Raw genomic sequence first — 15023 nt, 5'->3', positions numbered from 1 at the left:
AAATTGAATGATGTGTTCATTCCAAAAAAATTTTAAAATGGGTAAAAGCCGAGAAGTTTTATATTTTTATATTATGAACCTTCGATTCTAAAATTTAAATTCTTCTACATTGAATGGGTAGCTACAGCAATAAATTTGGATCAGCCTTTCTACTCCCCTGCACCTAGGTTGAGCAGGTACCTAAAGGTACCTACACAATACCTAACCACCTAACCCTATTTTTGCTATTGATAAGAGTGCTTATTATAAAAGAATTCTTGCAATTTTTTTCAAGAATTCTTTTTTGCATTTTTAGGTATAAAAAAAAACCATCCTAGTGGATCCGTGTGGTAAGGAAAAACTGGTAATCTATTCCTTAAAAAAAAATCTTGGAGATTATGTAATGCTTACTCTCAAACTTTTTGTTTATACAGTAGTGATATTCTTTGTTTCACTCTTTATCTTTGGATTCTTATCTAATGACCCAGGACGGAATCCTGGACGCGAGGAGTAAAAATTCAGTTTTTTTTTTTCTTATTGGATTTGTTTCGTACATTTATCTATGAGAAAATCCGGGGGTCAGAATTCTTTCCAATTCGAAAGTCCCAAATGATCCAAGGGAGCGGAAAGAGAGGGATTCGAACCCTCGGTACAAAAAAATTGTACAACGGATTAGCAATCCGCCGCTTTAGTCCACTCAGCCATCTCTCCACGTTCCAAAGCGAAAGGTTTCCGTGATATGATATAGGCAAGAAATAAGAAATAACGGTTGCAAAAAACCCCTTTTTTTTCTTTCAAAAGTCTATAAAAATTATATTGCCAATTCCATTTTAATTATATTCTTTTTTCTTAATGTTAATAAAAAAAGAAGAAAATTCTTGTTTTTTCTTTCTAAAAATCGATATTGGCCGAGAGACAATCAAATAGATTTTCTCTTTAGCGGGCATTTCCATATAGGACTTGTTATAATTATAATAAAACAAGCAGGTTATATAAAAAAAACGCTTTTTTTGTCGATTATTTATCAAGAAAGCAAAAAGGGTTCTTATCAAATCCACCATAAAATTGGAAAGAAGCATAAAGTAAGTAGACCTGACTCCTTTAATGATGCCTCTATCCGCTATTCTGATATATAAATTCGATGTAGATGAAATTGTATAAGCGAATTTTTTTTATTTCCTTAGACTTAGACCGCGCAAGACAAGAATTTTTCGCTATTTACGATTTCATATTCTTGTTACTAGATGTTCTATAGGAATAAGAAGAAATCGCAACTCCTTTGCGCTACACATAAAATTGGATTTCGAAGGTCCATTTTTTTTTTTCAGAATCCTCTATTATTTTAGTTCTTCCACCCATGCAATAGAGAGGGAATGGGAAAAGAAGGGTTACTTTTATTTGCATTTTTCCCTTAAAAGATAGACTTTGAAATAGGAGTCTTGGAATAATGCTGAATTCAAAGGTTTATTTCTTTCTATAGTATAAGAAAAACAATTTATTTCTATTTCTATAGTATAAGAAAAACAAATAAATAGTATAAGAAAAACAAATCGAATCAAATTCATGGATTTACCACGACCTCGGTTGTGACTGTGACTCCATAGATAAAAATGGGAAATTTCTCTCTTCGAGACCATTGAAAAAGGGCATTGAACGAGAAAGAAATCGTCCACAGATAATAAAACTATCATATGCCTTGGAAAGTGATATGAGGTGCTCGGAAATGGTTGAAGTAATTGAATAGGAGGATCACTATGACTATAGCCCTTGGTAGAATTCCTAAAGAAGAAAATGATCTATTTGATACTATGGATGACTGGTTACGAAGGGACCGTTTCGTTTTTGTAGGATGGTCTGGCCTATTGCTCTTTCCTTGTGCTTATTTCGCTTTAGGGGGTTGGTTTACAGGGACAACTTTTGTAACTTCTTGGTATACCCATGGATTGGCTAGTTCCTATTTGGAAGGTTGTAATTTCTTAACCGCAGCAGTTTCTACCCCTGCCAATAGTTTAGCACACTCTTTGTTGCTACTATGGGGGCCCGAAGCACAAGGAGATTTTACTCGTTGGTGTCAATTAGGCGGTCTATGGACTTTTGTAGCTCTCCACGGGGCTTTTGCACTAATAGGTTTCATGTTACGCCAATTTGAACTTGCTCGGTCTGTTCAATTGCGGCCTTATAATGCAATCTCATTCTCTGGTCCAATTGCTGTTTTTGTTTCTGTATTCCTTATTTATCCACTGGGGCAATCTGGTTGGTTCTTTGCGCCGAGTTTTGGCGTAGCAGCGATATTTCGATTCATCCTTTTCTTCCAAGGATTTCATAATTGGACGTTGAACCCATTTCATATGATGGGAGTTGCCGGAGTATTAGGTGCGGCTCTGCTATGCGCTATTCATGGAGCGACCGTAGAAAACACTCTATTTGAGGACGGTGATGGTGCAAATACCTTCCGTGCTTTTAACCCAACTCAAGCTGAAGAAACTTATTCAATGGTCACTGCTAACCGCTTTTGGTCCCAAATCTTTGGTGTTGCTTTTTCCAATAAACGTTGGTTACATTTCTTTATGCTATTTGTACCCGTCACCGGTTTATGGATGAGTGCTATTGGCGTAGTTGGCTTGGCTCTGAACTTACGTGCCTATGACTTTGTTTCCCAGGAAATCCGTGCAGCGGAAGATCCTGAATTTGAGACTTTCTACACCAAAAATATTCTTTTAAACGAGGGTATTCGTGCGTGGATGGCAGCTCAGGATCAGCCTCATGAAAATCTTATATTCCCTGAGGAGGTTCTACCACGTGGAAACGCTCTTTAATGGAACTTTCGTTTTAGCTGGTCGTGACCAAGAAACCACCGGCTTTGCTTGGTGGGCTGGGAATGCCAGACTTATCAATTTGTCCGGTAAACTGCTTGGAGCTCATGTAGCTCATGCCGGATTAATCGTATTCTGGGCCGGAGCAATGAACCTATTTGAAGTGGCCCATTTCGTACCAGAAAAGCCCATGTATGAACAAGGGTTGATTTTACTTCCACACTTAGCTACTCTAGGTTGGGGAGTAGGGCCAGGGGGGGAAGTTCTAGATACTTTTCCGTACTTTGTATCTGGCGTACTTCACCTAATTTCCTCCGCAGTCTTAGGCTTCGGTGGCATTTATCACGCGCTTCTGGGACCCGAGACTCTTGAGGAATCTTTTCCATTCTTTGGTTATGTCTGGAAAGATAGAAATAAAATGACTACAATTTTGGGTATTCACTTAATTTTGTTAGGTCTAGGTGCTTTTCTTCTAGTACTCAAGGCTCTTTATTTTGGCGGTGTATATGATACCTGGGCCCCTGGGGGGGGAGATGTAAGAAAAATTACCAATTTGACCCTTAGTCCCAGTGTTATATTTGGTTATTTACTAAAATCTCCTTTTGGTGGAGAAGGGTGGATTGTTAGTGTAGATGATTTAGAAGATATAATTGGTGGGCATGTATGGTTGGGTTTTATTTGTGTATTTGGCGGAATTTGGCATATTTTAACCAAACCCTTCGCATGGGCTCGCCGTGCATTTGTATGGTCTGGAGAAGCTTACTTGTCTTATAGTTTAGCTGCTTTATCTGTCTTTGGTTTTATCGCTTGTTGTTTTGTATGGTTCAATAATACAGCTTATCCGAGTGAGTTTTATGGACCCACCGGGCCAGAAGCTTCTCAAGCTCAAGCATTTACTTTTCTAGTTAGAGACCAGCGTCTTGGAGCTAATGTGGGATCCGCTCAAGGACCCACAGGTTTAGGTAAATATCTAATGCGTTCCCCAACTGGGGAGGTTATCTTTGGAGGGGAAACTATGCGTTTTTGGGACCTTCGTGCTCCATGGTTAGAACCTCTAAGGGGCCCCAACGGTTTGGACTTGAGTAGGTTGAAAAAAGACATACAACCTTGGCAAGAACGACGCTCAGCAGAATATATGACCCACGCTCCTTTAGGCTCTTTAAATTCCGTGGGTGGCGTAGCTACCGAGATCAATGCAGTTAATTATGTCTCTCCTAGAAGTTGGTTATCAACTTCTCATTTTGTTCTAGGATTCTTCTTTTTTGTGGGCCATTTATGGCATGCAGGAAGAGCCCGAGCTGCTGCAGCAGGTTTTGAAAAGGGAATCGATCGTGATTTGGAACCTGTTCTTTACATGAACCCTCTTAACTAAGATTTTCTTATTTATACCTGTTCTACTTTTTTTCTGTTCTGGCTCGGTTATTCCATCTAGCCGAGCCATTCATTCCTTTTTATGAAAGAAAGATAAGGGACAGAAAAAAAAAATAAATAAAAATGAAAGAAACAAACGTATTCAATAAGCAAAAGGAGAGAGAGGGATTCGAACCCTCGATAGTTCCTAGAACTATACCGGTTTTCAAGACCGGAGCTATCAACCACTCAGCCATCTCTCCACAGCCTAATCCTTATTTTACTCCTACAAATAGAACATAGCCATATAAAAAATAAAAAGATTTATTAGCCTCTAGAAAGATATCAGATACAAGTTCCTTTTCGATATATCTCTGTATACTGTATACACGGATACAGGATCCGCTATACCCGCTTGTGAAATAAAGAGTAAATAATCTCTTCTCACCCCCATATCCAAATAAAAAAGCGGTTTAAGTAATAAATTTGAATTAAAGAGAAGAATCAATGGATTCATGATTAAACCCCTCCTACTTCTTGTATTTTTTTACAATTTTGGTTTAAGTGAGGGATCAAATATGTAGTCAACTTTATTTGATGGTAGCTTGGAGGATTAGAAATATGACTATTGCTTTCCAATTAGCTGTTTTTGCATTAATTGCGACTTCCTCAGTCTTAGTAATTAGTGTACCCCTTGTATTTGCTTCTCCTGATGGTTGGTCAAATAATAAAAATGTTGTATTTTCCGGTACATCATTATGGATTGGACTAGTCTTTCTCGTAGCTATTCTGAATTCTCTCATTTCTTAAATGAAATTTGGTTAATATTTATTAACCCCATAAAAAAGAAATAATAAAGGCCATTTCTTCTAAAAAATTAGAATAGTGAGACGTATTAAAACGCAATTTGCGTTCCGAATTGCTAGCTCTTCTCTTTCAGTATTATGAAATTCCATTCCCATTAGAATATTCATTGACAGATAATAAAAAAAGGAAAACTCTAATATAATAGAAAATGAAATGAAACGGTCGACCCAGACATAGAAGGTCGACCCAGGCGGATATACGCTATAAAATATATACCGTAGCGAGCGTAGTTCAATGGTAAAATATCTCCTTGCCAAGGAGAAGATACGGGTTCGATTCCCGCCGCTCGCCCGCTTAATTTATCAAAGTACTATGATAAAAAGTTTAGTCTAGTTAACTGTTTAACTACTTATATTAAATTAAGTATTAATTAGGTGTTAGTCTAGTGCCGTATCCCTTACTATCTTACCCTTCCTTTGCATCCCACTCAAAAAAAGAGGGCGCTCCAGAGGCAGAAATAGAACTCGCCAACAGAGCTCCAAAAATTGGGTATTAACTGAGACAAACAACGGGCAAACTTTTTTTAAAGGGAAGGGAGAGGTAGACTGTCCCTTTCGTTTCATTTTTATTTTCTGCAGGGTAGGGAGAGGCCTTGCGCCTTCTTTTTTTGAAGGCAAGTGACTTCGCAAACTGCTCAATTTTGCCCTCTAGGGCCGGGAACTAATGAATAAAAAAGGGTTGGATACGCCCCTCTACCATACATATCTAGAGAAATAGAATAGTCCTTTTATACAGACTGCTAAGTGCGGAGACGGGAATCGAACCCGTGACCTCAAGGTTATGAGCCTCGTGAGCTACCAAACTGCTCTACTCCGCTCTGGAGTACCAGAAACTGGTGGACAAAAAAGGCTTGAATACAAGCCTCTAACATGTCTAGACAAATAGAATACTCCTTTTATACAGAATGGAGCGGGTAGCGGGAATCGAACCCGCATCGTTAGCTTGGAAGGCTAGGGGTTATAGTCGACGTTGGTTGATTATTTTTAACGTCTCTAATTCAAAACCGAACATGAAATTTTGATTTCATTCGGCTCCTTTATGGATATTCTCACCACTTAACATCTATGTCAGCTTTTCTATTTGAATGGAACCAAAGCTCTCCGCTTTCTAGATGATCCTTATAGAGTAGGAGATAGAAATTCTATCTAAATTCATCTAATCTACTTACTTCGTTCCCTAATTTCATTCAAGAGATCCTGAGGAAAAGAATTGGGTTTCCACCGAGCTGAAACAATATGCGGATGGTTCTAGTAAACCAAAACTATCGTTTTTTAGCTATTTGGCTTCCTTATTCCTTATTTTAAGAAGATTTAGTTACGATTGGAAATCAACTTTTTTGTATCTTCATCCATAGATCCTTTACTCATATTTTCAAAATTGGAATACTTAATCCAATGCAAAATTATGCTTCGCGACTCTGTACTCATAATCCTATTTTTATTTTGGATGCAATTTAAATTAGTCTTTGGATACAAATCGCCAGAATGTATATTCTTCCTCAATATGCTATTGAGAGGAAAAGGATTTAATCCTTTATAAGAACTAAAGTTTTCATCGGAATATAAAAATAAAAAACTTAAGGATGCCTTAAGTATATCATTTCAAATTCAGTTATTAATAGAACGAATCACACTTTTACCACTAAACTATACCCGCTACATTGTAGATTATGGTATAAATGGTACCCTTTGTCAAGGATAGCCATTTGACAAGAAGGCTAATTCCCCCTTATTGAATCAGATGGAGAAGGTTCATGACACTGAGCCGTTGGTACTTCTACTTCGATCGCTCGCCTTTACTTTAGGATTTAGATAGCCCCTCTGGTCTGTAAAAAAAATCTTTTCTTACCATGCTAATAGCGCCTGAACCAAATGTATTTATTTTGATTAGGATCCTATTCTACGGTTACGACTACAATAATAATTATTTACTTTGCAAGGACGTAAGTGTGTCAGACTGCTAAATTGTTTTATTATTCCTACAATATAAACTAGGGGATATAGGGGGTAACACTGTCCCTATAAATTCCTTTTTTCCTTTTCTTTTTTGTCCAGAATTGAACAAAAAAGAAATTATGGAAGATGTTTTCTTCCCCCATTAAGTCCGAGCCATAGAGTAAGAGTGAGATGAGTTTTCCAAATTCATCATAGACTTTCCCTATGGCTTGATAGAAGTAAGCAGCAAAGAGTCGTAACTTAAAGAAAAAAACGGACAGGGCCGACAGATTTACCTGATGTAAAGAAGATCCTAAAAGTCTCTGATTAGTCGACTCTCTCCATTTAACACTTTCCTCTCTCTCCTTTTTTCCACTGACTCAATTCTAGTTTATTAGATTCTTGTTTAAAAGAATGCAAAAAGTTCAATAGAACTAAGAACACATAAAAAATAGCATAGAGGATCAAGGCCATTACCAAAAGTTCCTCCCAAGGATCCTATATCCTATTGGGTATCTGTTCCCCGCCTTTTCCCGCTAGGATCGGAAATCTTATATTTTCCATATCCATATACCGTTGAATCCTTGGGGTTCCAGAATCCGCCTATTTTACTAGTCTTCGGAAACGGAAAACCCTGAACCAAGAAGAGTTGGATATGTTATGTAGGGTATGTTTTTTTTTATTAATTTTATTTTGAGCTCTCAAGATATCGATATATACATATACAATCTCTACATAATGTCTCTCTCTCTATCTCTATATATTATATATATAATATGTACATTATGCAGTAGACCCATAATGGGAAATCCAAGTGGCTAATTTTTGAATTAAATAAAAAGCCCTTTTAACTCAGTGGTAGAGTAATGCCATGGTAAGGCATAAGTCATCGGTTCAAATCCGATAAAGGGCTTTTTAAATTAGTGGTAGAGTAATCTCGTGCTAAGACGTAAGTCGTTGGTTCGAATCTGATAGAGTACTTTTCTACTAAATTGATTCACTTTTTTTCTTTGTTTTTGAAACTTTCTCTATATTTTTAGAGAATTTTATGACTTAGTGCGGGATGGATGCATTTTTGGTATGAACACTAAATGAAGCACGGAGAATTAATCTATAACGATCAACTAAAAAAAATCCTAGATGAAAACATAACAGAAAAGTTGGAAAAACTCTTTGCTTTGGATCTATTTATACTTTTCGAGTATATTGACAATTCCAAAAAACTGCTCATACTATGATTATAGTATAATCACGAGCGGTTGTATATGGCCCTATCGTCTAGTGATGCCCCTATCGTCTAGTGGTTCAGGACATCTCTCTTTCAAGGAGGCAGCGGGGATTCGACTTCCCCTGGGGGTAGGGAGTATTATGAAAGGAGGTTAATCATAGATTAGCAAAAACCCTAGAATAAATTCTTCCTGGGTCGATGCCCGAGTGGTTAATGGGGACGGACTGTAAATTCGTTGACAATGTCTACGCTGGTTCAAATCCAGCTCGGCCCAAACCAAAAATCTAGGGCTTCGTGAGTATGAACTAAATCCTTTTGTTTTTCTTCCATAAAATAAAATGTCTGATCTATAGAAATAAAAGATAAAGAAAAAAGGGAAATTTTTTTTTCTAATCCATATCTCTCTCATTCCTTTCTTACAAACAAAAGAGTTTTTCTTATTGAAGGCTGGATTATTATCCATTTTTAGTGATAAAAAATCACGACATACTAGTTATGTCACTCTCACTATACCCACGTATAATATAATATGTGGGTATGTAGTATATGATTCGTCTATTTCTTAGAGTACGAAAGACGAATCGAATCTTCTTATGGTTCTATTTAAGAATGGGTATGCCATACACCCCGCGGGGATTGTAGTTCAATTGGTCAGAGCACCGCCCTGTCAAGGCGGAAGCTGCGGGTTCGAGCCCCGTCAGTCCCGAACTAGGGTTCAATGAATGGAGAAATTGATATTTCCTTTTTCCATGAAAAAAAGGGGCAGGGAGCAAGATCAAATACCCACAGGGCACCCTTACTTCACTTTTTTATTTTGCATCTCTCATTAAAGAGGGAGGGAGGGCATATAGGAATTTTTTTTTCACTACTCCCAATCGATAAAGAAAGACACACATACGATATGTGGATTAGTAGAATTTAGGATATTATATTACTCTATCTTTCTTTATGATGATACCATCCTCATCTTAATTTCCTATTCCACTCTTATGGAATAGAGTACCGGTATTTTACCGGAATCCATACATAAATCGTATTCCCTTTTTATTTCAGACCTCTTTTCCCCATCTCACTTCTACTGCTTATTTGGATGTCTATGTGACCCATAGAAAGTGAAAGTTGGTCATATAATACATACATAATTGTATGTATAACTATAAGAAAAAGGAAGGGAAATTGTATAAGATTAAGAAAGTATAAGATTAAGAAAGCTCGTGGGTTAGAGATATAGAAAAGAAAAAGTAGAAAAGGATTAAAAAAGAGGGAATTCCTAATCCAATCAAAAAACCCATTTTGGTCTTAGTGTGGATAGAGGATCTTCCTATGTTATACTATATAACTCTCATCCGTGAAATATAACTCTCATCCATGAATTGATTTGATAGATCCGATATTCATAATATTGAATTGATTCAGTATTATCAGAATGCAAGCCCTACCCTTGAATTTACAAGATACCCCTTTTTCCTCTCCATGGGATTACATCCCGAGTTATTGTGAAAATAAAAAATAAAGAGGTTATGGAAGTCAATATTCTCGCATTTATTGCTACTGCACTGTTCATTCTAGTTCCTACTTCTTTTTTACTTATTATTTATGTAAAAACAGTCAGCCAAAATAATTAATTGGAATTCCAATTAATCATTGAAGAAATTAAAAAGGGATTAAATAAAAAAAATCCAAGTCTTAAATGAAAGGATCTGGTTGGAATCTTAAAGTGTGGTAGAAAGAACTACATATAGTTTTTTCTACGACACTTTAGATTCTTTCTATTATATTATCTTTGAATCTACATAGAATAGATTAGTAGATTGAAATAGTTAAGTAGTCTAATTCAATTTCTTTTTTCATTGCATCCACTTAATTTCAATCAGGTCAAAATAAAAAAATCTAAGACAATTCTTGACCAAAGAATCCATGGAAGGAAAGAAAAATAATATGAAGAATAGACTATAGTAAAAAGTAAAAGGAAATGGAAAATGTGTGATATGCCGTGAATAGTTCCGTGGAAGAAAGTCTAATTTTCTTATGTATAGAACTTTTTTTAACCATTCGTCATTTCTAGTAGAAATTCTGAATTGGTATAATGGCTCTTTCTTACATTACAACTTACAATACAAGAGTTTCTTACAGGAGTGAAACAAAACTAAAGAAAAAGATTAAAGAATAACGTTTGACAAAATGATTAATGCAAAATGATCCATTAAAGAAAAGAATTGATACAACAATTTGATTACTTAATCAATTAGTAGTATCCCTAGAGTCCACTCCTTCCCCATACTACTAGTGAAAGAGAAAATGTAAAGACTACCATTAAAGCAGCCCAAGCGAGACTTACTATATCCATCTAAATTATGTCTCCTATTTCTATGAAGGGATTATTCTACTATTGATCAATAATCATAGTGGAATCAAGGGTACAGAGTCAAAAAGGGATTCCGCCCTAAGGCCATGGATCAATCAGTTCAAGGAATTTACTCCTAACAAATTCTTATAGGAATTCTGGTAGAATTAGAGAGCATTAAAAATACGAGATACTATAGCCCTTTTTTCCTTAAAAAAGAAAGAGTACGGGAATGATGTCCTGAATAGAAGAAGCGGGAATAGGAAGATTTTTTATTCCTTTTGTTACTCTTTTTTTTTTTTTTAAGCAAAGGACGCCCGAATATACCATAAAATTATCGATAGATAAATATTTATTGGATACCTACCTTACCTAATGTTTATTTTTGACCTAAACCCTGCAGCCTTGCTTTGTATCATTCTATGAAAGAATGAAGAGATTTTATCCATAATACAACTCCTAAATTGATTTTTGATCGACCTATTTAATCTGATTCTCGTTAGAATTAAGTAGTCCTTACTTTAGTGTATGTAGGTAACATAAGATGTACGATAAAAAAATGTATAATAATTAGTAAGTCTTGATATTCTTTCGTGGAGTCCCTTCTTGAATCTTAGATTGAAAAAAAAAAAGAATGCCCCTTAGGGACCTTTCTTTGGATACCAAGATTTCTGACATCTTATCCTCGTATTTTAAAATTATCAAATCGAATCTCAATTAAGAACCAATTCAAATTCATATAATAAAAGAATAAGGAAACACTACCTCACCCCTATTGATAACCATTTTGGCCACTACCGTCAAAACAAACCCTAACCCTAGTTTGAGGATAGAACTATGGTATGGTTTCTCTAAACCCAGTATCGGCAGGCCCAGTTACTCTCTTGCCCGAACTTATGCGAAGTAAAAATTTATCGAATTCGATCAGCACTATAAAAAAAACCTAAGTATTTTATTGATCAGGCGGCACCCAGATTTGAACTGGGGATAAAGGATTTGCAGTCCCCTGCCTTACCGCTTGGCCATGCCGCCAAAAAATCCGATCAAAAATCTAGAAAACAGCAAGTATTCATCCACGTTTTCTTACGAAAAGCCCCTTTTATTTTGAATATAATTCTACTTACTTTTTTCCAATCTTTTTCAAAAAATCTATTCCTGCTTTTTTTGATCCAGTTTCTATTATTCTCCTCGATAGATTCTATCTTAAAACATACATTGTTAACACAATAAAACTTCCCATTTCTTTCTATTGAGATGAAAAAGAAGAAAAAGTGGATTTCTATTCACAGGCTGCAAAATTCAGAATAAATTGGAACCGTTAACTAGAATTCTCTTTTTTTTATTGCAGTAGTGAACTACTCTTAAATCGGTATTATCTCCCCCCCCTTCAATGGCATAATAAAATATTATGGCTTTATGCTTAATCCGTGTATAGGTAAACTTTAGGTCCGAACAGCATTATTATCCAAAGATCCCCTTTATGTACATATCTCTATGGGGAATCATGCTTTAATTTTTCAAAGTATTAAATTAAATATCTTGAATAAAAAAAGGAAATTTGCTCTGATATAGAGTATAACCTGACTATCTTGGCGTACCCAAGTGAAATTACGATAAAAGAAAAGCATGGATATGGGGAGAGGTGGATAACTAGATTGGCATGTACTTAAAAAAGGGACTTACTTTATTTTAGAATTCCACAATGAAATACTGAATTTTCTAGCAATTATACTACTCCGATCCGAAATAAAAAAGAACCCTCAAATTATTTTGAGAAATTAAAGTAAGCACGCTATTCTAAATCGAAGTAAAGTCAAACTTTCTAGTATATTATATTACGGCTTTATTACATTCATAGAAAGGAGATAAAATGAGAAATCTTTGCCATCCAATCTGATTAGAATATCATAACATAAAGTATAAGTGGCAGAATTTTTTTTGTAGGAATGTTTTATCAATTCATTTTCATTTCATTTGTACCCCTGGCAAACTCGAACTTTCGTCCAAATGGTCTCTATTCATATGTATGAAATACATATATGAAATACGTATGTGGAGTTCCCTAGAATTTCATGTGATTCAGTAAACAGAATATAGATTCCATGATTGCTAGATCGATCCATAGGGATTGATGAAGAGTGAGCTGATAATGGAATTTTTCTTTGATAAACAGGAAACTTAAGATTAAGATGCTCCGGAATGGAAACGAGGGAATGTCCACAATACCCGGATTTAGTCAGATCCAATTCGAGGGATTTTGTAGGTTCATTAATCAAGCCTTGGCAGAAGAACTTGACAAGTTTCCAACAATTAAAGATCCAGATCACGAAATTGCATTTCAATTATTTGCGAAAGGATATCAACTGCTAGAACCCTCGATAAAAGAAAGAGATGCTGTGTATGAATCACTCACCTATTCTTCCGAATTATATGTATCTGCGAGATTAATTTTTGGTTTCGATGTGCAAAAGCAAACCATTTCTATCGGAAACATTCCTATAATGAATTCCTTAGGAACCTTTATTATAAATGGAATATACCGAATTGTGATCAATCAAATATTGCTAAGTCCTGGTATTTACTACCGCTCGGAATTAGATCATAAGGGAATTTCTATCTACACTGGCACTATAATATCAGATTGGGGGGGGAGATCGGAATTAGCAATTGATAAAAAAGAAAGGATATGGGCTCGCGTGAGTAGAAAACAAAAGATATCTATTCTAGTTCTATCATCAGCTATGGGTTCGAATCTAAGAGAAATTCTGGATAATGTTTCCTACCCTGAAATTTTCTTGTCTTTCCCGAATGCTAAAGAGAAGAAGAGGATTGAGTCAAAAGAAAAAGCTATTTTGGAGTTTTATCAACAATTTGCTTGTGTAGGTGGGGACCTGGTATTTTCGGAGTCCTTATGCGAGGAATTACAAAAGAAATTTTTTCAACAAAAATGTGAATTAGGAAGGATTGGTCGACGAAATATGAATCGGAGACTTAATCTTGATATTCCTCAGAACAATACATTCTTGTTACCACGAGATGTATTGGCCGCTACGGATCATTTGATTGGAATGAAATTTGGAACGGGTATACTTGACGATGACGATATGAATCACTTGAAAAATAAACGTATTCGTTCGGTTGCGGATCTGTTACAAGATCAATTCGGATTGGCTCTTGGTCGTTTACAACATGCAGTTCAAAAAACTATTCGTAGAGTATTCATACGTCAATCGAAACCGACTCCCCAAACTTTGGTAACTCCAACTTCAACTTCAATTTTATTAATAACTACTTATGAGACCTTTTTTGGCACATACCCGTTATCTCAAGTTTTTGATCAAACGAATCCATTGACACAAACTGTTCATGGGCGAAAAGTGAGTTGTTTAGGTCCTGGAGGGTTGACGGGGAGAACCGCAAGTTTTCGGAGCCGAGATATTCATCCGAGTCACTATGGGCGTATTTGTCCAATTGACACGTCTGAAGGAATCAATGTTGGACTTACTGGATCCTTAACAATTCATGCGAGAATTGATCACTTGTGGGGATCCATAGAGAGTCCGTTTTATGAAATATCTGCTGAGAAAGCAAAAGAAAAAAAAGAGAGACAGGTGGTTTATCTATCACCAAATAGAGATGAATATTATATGATAGCAGCAGGAAATTCTTTGTCCTTGAATCAAGGTATTCAGGAAGAACAGGTTGTTCCGGCTAGATACCGTCAAGAATTCTTGACTATTGCATGGGAACAGATTCATGTTAGAAGTATTTTTCCTTTCCAATATTTTTCTATTGGGGGTTCTCTCATTCCTTTTATTGAGCACAATGATGCGAATCGGGCTTTAATGAGTTCTAATATGCAGCGCCAAGCAGTTCCGCTTTCTCGGTCCGAGAAATGCATTGTTGGAACTGGATTGGAACGCCAAACAGCTCTAGATTCGAGGGTTTCCATTATAGCCGAACGCGAGGGAAAGATCATTTCTACTGATAGTCATAAGATACTTTTATCAAGTAGTGGGAAGACTATAAGTATTCCTTTAGTTAACCACCGTCGCTCTAACAAAAATACTTGTATGCACCAAAAACCCCGGGTTCCACGGGGTAAATCCATTAAAAAAGGACAAATTTTAGCAGAAGGAGCTGCTACAATTGGGGGCGAACTTGCTTTAGGAAAAAACGTATTAGTAGCTTATATGCCATGGGAAGGTTACAATTTTGAAGACGCAGTACTAATTAGCGAACGTTTGGTATATGAAGATATTTATACCTCTTTTCACATCCGGAAATATGAAATTCAGACGGATACGACAAGCCAGGGCTCCGCTGAAAAAATCACTAAAGAAATACCACATCTAGAAGAACATTTACTCCGCAATTTGGACAGAAATGGAGTTGTTAGGTTGGGATCCTGGGTAGAAACTGGTGATATTTTAGTAGGTAAATTAACGCCTCAGATAGCGAGCGAATCATCTTATATCGCGGAAGCTGGATTATTACGGGCCATATTT

At 36.2% G+C, this 15023-nt stretch overlaps 7 non-coding genes across 7 annotated transcripts; 4 read left to right on the top strand and 3 right to left on the bottom strand.

Moving 5' to 3' along the window:
- Positions 1 to 602: 602 nt before the first annotated feature.
- Positions 603 to 690, bottom strand: TRNAS-GCU (transfer RNA serine (anticodon GCU)). The gene has a single exon. It is a non-coding gene; the product is annotated as a tRNA-Ser (tRNA).
- A 3627-nt stretch (positions 691 to 4317) lies between these two features.
- Positions 4318 to 4405, bottom strand: TRNAS-UGA (transfer RNA serine (anticodon UGA)). The gene has a single exon. It is a non-coding gene; the product is annotated as a tRNA-Ser (tRNA).
- An 824-nt stretch (positions 4406 to 5229) lies between these two features.
- TRNAG-GCC (transfer RNA glycine (anticodon GCC)) lies at positions 5230 to 5300 on the top strand. Its single transcript has one exon. It is a non-coding gene; the product is annotated as a tRNA-Gly (tRNA).
- A 2484-nt stretch (positions 5301 to 7784) lies between these two features.
- TRNAT-GGU (transfer RNA threonine (anticodon GGU)) lies at positions 7785 to 7856 on the top strand. Its single transcript has one exon. It is a non-coding gene; the product is annotated as a tRNA-Thr (tRNA).
- Positions 7857 to 8363: 507 nt separating this feature from the next.
- Positions 8364 to 8445, top strand: TRNAY-GUA (transfer RNA tyrosine (anticodon GUA)). Its single transcript has one exon. It is a non-coding gene; the product is annotated as a tRNA-Tyr (tRNA).
- A 358-nt stretch (positions 8446 to 8803) lies between these two features.
- On the top strand, positions 8804 to 8877 carry TRNAD-GUC (transfer RNA aspartic acid (anticodon GUC)). Its single transcript has one exon. It is a non-coding gene; the product is annotated as a tRNA-Asp (tRNA).
- Positions 8878 to 11476: 2599 nt separating this feature from the next.
- TRNAC-GCA (transfer RNA cysteine (anticodon GCA)) lies at positions 11477 to 11547 on the bottom strand. The gene has a single exon. It is a non-coding gene; the product is annotated as a tRNA-Cys (tRNA).
- Positions 11548 to 15023: the final 3476 nt, after the last annotated feature.

This window comes from Triticum urartu, unplaced genomic scaffold (genome assembly GCF_056163025.1).
Source record: "Triticum urartu cultivar PI428250 unplaced genomic scaffold, HENAU_Tu73 scaffold2, whole genome shotgun sequence".
NCBI lineage: Eukaryota > Viridiplantae > Streptophyta > Magnoliopsida > Poales > Poaceae > Triticum > Triticum urartu.
The sequence above is the reverse complement of the archived record's forward strand: the minus strand, read 5'-3'. Positions and strand labels throughout refer to the sequence as shown.